This window comes from Pteropus medius, unplaced genomic scaffold, assembly GCF_902729225.1.
Source record: "Pteropus medius unplaced genomic scaffold, Ma_sr-lr_union100, whole genome shotgun sequence".
NCBI lineage: Eukaryota > Metazoa > Chordata > Mammalia > Chiroptera > Pteropodidae > Pteropus > Pteropus medius.
Window position 1 is genome coordinate 2109387 of NW_024340698.1, and position 5046 is coordinate 2114432.

At 39.0% G+C, this 5046-nt stretch overlaps 1 pseudogene; it reads left to right on the plus strand.

The window, feature by feature from the left end:
* Positions 1 to 773: 773 nt before the first annotated feature.
* On the plus strand, positions 774 to 3438 carry LOC120612117 (transcription factor SPT20 homolog; annotated as a pseudogene).
* The last annotated feature ends 1608 nt before the right edge of the window (positions 3439 to 5046 follow it).

Below are 5046 nucleotides of genomic sequence, written 5' to 3' on the forward strand. Positions count from 1 at the left end.
GTTGAAAGTTATATAGGATTTTTGTTTTCTAAGATCCCAGTGACACTTTATTGGCTAGTAAGGGATTATCAAAGTAAGGTCAACTTATTTTTCCAGGTGAAATACTTTTGGTACAGCTTGATCCACCTTATTTAAACAATACGGCCAGTGACCAGTGAACCACAGTTCAAATAAAGAAGATTTCTCTTCTGGGTATTACATGGCTTAGAAACCAGGAATCAGGGGTAGACCATCTCTGGCCTCATTCATTAATTCAACTAATATCGGTTGAACAACCATGAGTTGCCAGACCCACTGATGAATGCTGAGAATAGACCGATGAGCAAAATAGACACAATCCCTGCCTTCATGTAGTTAATAGTCTGGTGGGTGGTGGTGGGAGAATGAGGAAGGGAGAAAAGGCAGATTTTGAACTTAACCTACTGTGCGAGGTTATGTGCTTGAAACAATGTGCATGACCCCAAAATTGTTATATCAAAAGGAAATTTCCCAGAAGAAGTAATAGGAAAAATTTTCAGTCTGTCATTTCTGGAGCACTGATGCTTGAAGTCAATTACCTGCTTACCAGACACAGTCAAAAGAAATCACTGGAGGCAGGTGCGCAGCTGGCAGAGTCCCATGTGTCACACTCTGGCTGAGCCTGTGGCGCCTTCATGAGGCCCAGCATGGTGGTGGTCTGTACAGTGCTATAAAATTGATATTAAAGATATGGTTTTCATCTTATTTCATGAACACACTTAAGTTTTCTTTTTGGACCCCTATTTTATACCACTATGCAATGAGCTTTGGAACCGGCTTTGGATCGTGTAAAGTATGTCACTGAAAGTGCATGACAGAGACTTCCTAAATGAAAATACCTATCTAGTGGAAGCAAATCTGCATTTCAAAAACTTTATGTCTGACTTATTTCATTTAGCATGATTATCTTAAGAACCATCCATGTTGTCACACATGGCAATATTTCATATTTTCATTAGTGCTGAGTGAACACACAATGCAATATACAGATGATGTGTTATTGAATTGTACACTTGAAACCTATATAATTTCATTAACCAATATCATTCCAATAAATTTAATTAAAAATTAAAATTAAAATTAAATACTATAATAACTACATATGGTGTCAGATGGGTACTAGATATATCAGAGTGATCACTTTATAAGTTATATAAATGTCCAACCACTTGCTGCACACCTGAAACTAAGATAATATTGCATGTCAACTGTAATTGCAAAATAAAAAAAATATTTTTAAAATATTAAAAAAAAAACTTTATCACATATATTGAAGAACGTGAAAAAGAGCCTGAGGTTAAAGCAAAACATTAATGGAATTCCAGTAGTATCTAATCCTCAAAATCTTCACATTAAGAGAAAAATGATTGTTAAACTATGAATAAATCTTATGATATTAAGAAGAAATATGAACTTGTTAGAGAAGTTTGTTATGCAAGAGACATTGTCATGTTTAGTGGTCAATCTTTATCCAAGAAATGAGAGATATTCTTCGATGCTCAGTGTTTGAAAAAATGAATCAGATTCTGAAGAAGGAGAATTGCTCAAATACTTGGATGCAGAAGAATTACTTCCTATTTGTTTAATCTGCTAGAAAAATCTCAGGTTAATATTTTCCATTGTGGATGTGTCATAGGAGAAATATGTAACCACAGGCAGTCCAGTAATATGAAATTTCCAGGTTACCAAAGTATGCATATGCTCTTATGTCCAATAACACAGATTTTAATCTGTGATGTACATTCAGTAATAAGTGATAACAATAAATGGATGTAGGATGACAAACTTGCTTGAGAGCCCACTGATCCTAGCTACAGCTGAACCACTGTGTCTGGATCCTTCTATAGACATAATATGCACTGCAAACAGACTACTCTGTAACAAGCAAAAGATAAATATGTACCCAATGAAACAGTGTTTCAGAAGTATTCTGGGTCCTCTATGAATCAATAGTAGGATCTGTGTCATTGTTCACCTCCTCCTCAGCCAAAATTACTTGATTTCTTATGAAAAAATTTCTAAAGCAGGAAATTGTGTAGATTTGTGGAAATGGAGTCCCTATAATCTGGCCATACCTTCTGAAGTGGATGTAGAGAAATATGCTAAAGTGAAAAAGTCTGTCAAATCTGATGACTCACAACCAAAAGCCTGGCCAGCCCATGACATAAGAGATAGATTATGTGTTTGAATGTGAAACTGGTAATCAGTATCAGAAAACAAAGCTGACCATTTTGTAGTCACTTGGTGATCCACTTTACCATGGTAAAACTCAGCCATGTAAAGAAGATAAAGTGACAGCCAGATGTCTCCAATCCACTCCTCCACAGATGATCATTCAAATTAGTTCATTATTGGATCAAAGTCTGATGCTGAGAGGGTATTCAATCAGTACTGGGAACTGGTCAGAATGAAACCAAGTGTCCAGTCAAGATGTTACACAGCTTGAGTCAGCTTTCTCAATGAAATAAATGGAACAGCCTAAAACCACCTTGGTTCAGTCTTCAGTACTGGGGAAGGGGGTCAAACATCGACCTCCACCCATCAAACTTCCCTCAAGGTCAGGAAATACTTCCATAAAATAGTTATGCCATACAGCAGGCCAACAGCTTTCTTATATCTCCAACTCTTCCTCCTGATTCTAAGCCACCCATGGATCATCCGTGGGTCTCAATCAAGTTAGCATGCTTTCTCCAGCTGCCCTATCACCTGGCAGTTCATCATAAAGAACCACAGCCACCGAGGTCATGGCAAATTCTGCTGGACTTAACTTCATCAATGTAGTGGGCTCTGTTTATGGAGCTCAAGCTTTGATGAGTTATTCAAGCCCTAGGATGGTCTGTAACACTGATGCCATAATTCCTGCCGGAATAAACCAGAGCGACCTTCTCTCCTCAGGAGGTCTGCTACCAAATGCATTGCCTGGTGCAGTGCAGGCAGCTTCTTGAGCAGGTGTTCCATTTGGTTTAAAAAATACTTCAAGTCTCGGGCCATTAAATCTACTCCAACTTTCAGGCGGTTCACTGATTTTCAACACTGTAGCATCAGCAACAGCAGCTCTCAGTTTACACACCAACAACCTCAGCTACCCGCAACTTCTAGTCTACAAAAGCCAGGGAAGCAGGGTTCTGAACAAGGTTTAACCAGTCAATAACAGGCTTTATCTGCTCAGCATTCTGCTGTTATTAATCTTATTGGAGTAGGAAGTTTTATTCAGTCACAGGCGGCTGTGTTTTCTCAGCTTGGCTCTGTGAGCAATGCCTTCCTCAGTGGAGATTCCAGCTCTTCTCTGCCTTTTTGACAGCAGCAGCAACATATACATGAGTTGCACTTTTTGCAGCATGAAATGGCTATGACAGTGGCAGCAGCACAAAGAGCTCAGCTACATCGTCATCAGCATACAGGCAGCCAGTCAAAAAGTAAAATGAGTAAAGGCACACCAACCACTCCAAATTTCTGACTTTTGCATTATTTTTCTCTTTTTTTAAAACCATAAGAGCATTGAATCAAAACGATTCTAAGTTTCTATTTCATTTTTGTTTTTTTTTAAATGTGTCAGTATTTTACATTGCTAGATGTACAAACTTTATACAGAAGCACAACCCTATGATTTTTAAATAAAAACAGGGAAATGGCTTAATGAACCATTAAGGTTGGTTTGCTTAAGTCATTGTTTTTTCAAAAATAGTTTCCCTGTATGTACACATATGACAGTGGCCTAAGAAATACTAGAAACATGTTCAAGAAAAATGTAGTTTGATATTTGTTTAGTATAAAAGGTTTGTATATGGTGTAACAAATATGGTTTTTACAAATCTGTTTTGAAAAAATAAATCACTGAAGCTGCTACCGAGTCTTACTTCTCCACTCAGAGTAAAAGGCAAAAGCATAGAAAGAAACTGTGAAACCACTTCTGCCCTCACATTGTCCCATCTGAGAGTGAAGTTAAACACAGGTCACACATGATCCCCAAGACTATGGGAGTGAAAAAAGGGTAATCTACATTGCCTTCACTGGTGACTCACTATGACCATTCATCCTTTCAGTACATATTTATTGAGCCCCCTACTATATTCCAGGGGATATAGAGTGGTCCTTGCTCTCACAGAGCTTACATTTTATTGATTGACCCTGCATCACCAGCCAATGGAGCTAGACTCATGCTTTGTGGACCATGCTGTGCACAGTGGCTCATCTATGTTTTAAAGGTAAGAGATAGCTAAATAAAAATGGGGGTACACCGAAATTATATGCTAGATAGAAAGAACAGCAAATACAAAGGCCAGGAGACAAGAACAAGCTTGGAGCATATGGATGACAGAAGAAAGGCCAGTGGGATAGGAGCATAGTGAATGAGGGAGAGATTGGTGGTAGAGAAAACTGGAAAGGTTTCTGGCTTGTGCACATGAATATATGGTGGTGCTGTTCACTGGGATAGAAACCATGGGAGGAGGAGGTCATTATAAATTGCCACAGCTCCCTCTTCACTGCACAGTTTTGCCACGTAATCATCCTATGCTTGAGGTCACTAAGGCCATTCCCAGCTTTCTAACAGACAAGATTTCAAAGTCCATTTCTGAAACAACTATTTAAAACCTACAGTTCTTGTCTCATAAAGTCATGTTATATGTCCCCAGCAGATGGGCCGTTGTATTGGAAATTTCATTTTCTTGGACCCGAGTGTGTACCTGGAGTAAACTCAGACAAATGCCATCTGTGGAGGGGCCCTGTCAATGTAAAGGCCCTGGAGAAGCCACTGACGTCATCTGAATGCTCCCTGTAGCTCAATTAGTTCTCACTGAATATTGATGTGCTCCCCATGTTTCCGAGCCCCATTCTAGTTGGGCAGAACCATGTGATTAGTTCAGGCTAATGGACCATGAGCAGAAGTGATATGAGTCAATTCTAGGCCAGAGCATTTAATAGCTGTTAAGTGACTCTTTTCTAGGAGGAAACCAAAGAGGCAACGTGTTCCAGATGGTGTAGTCTAGGTCTCTGAGTAACTATACGGTACAAAGTCACACTGACCCA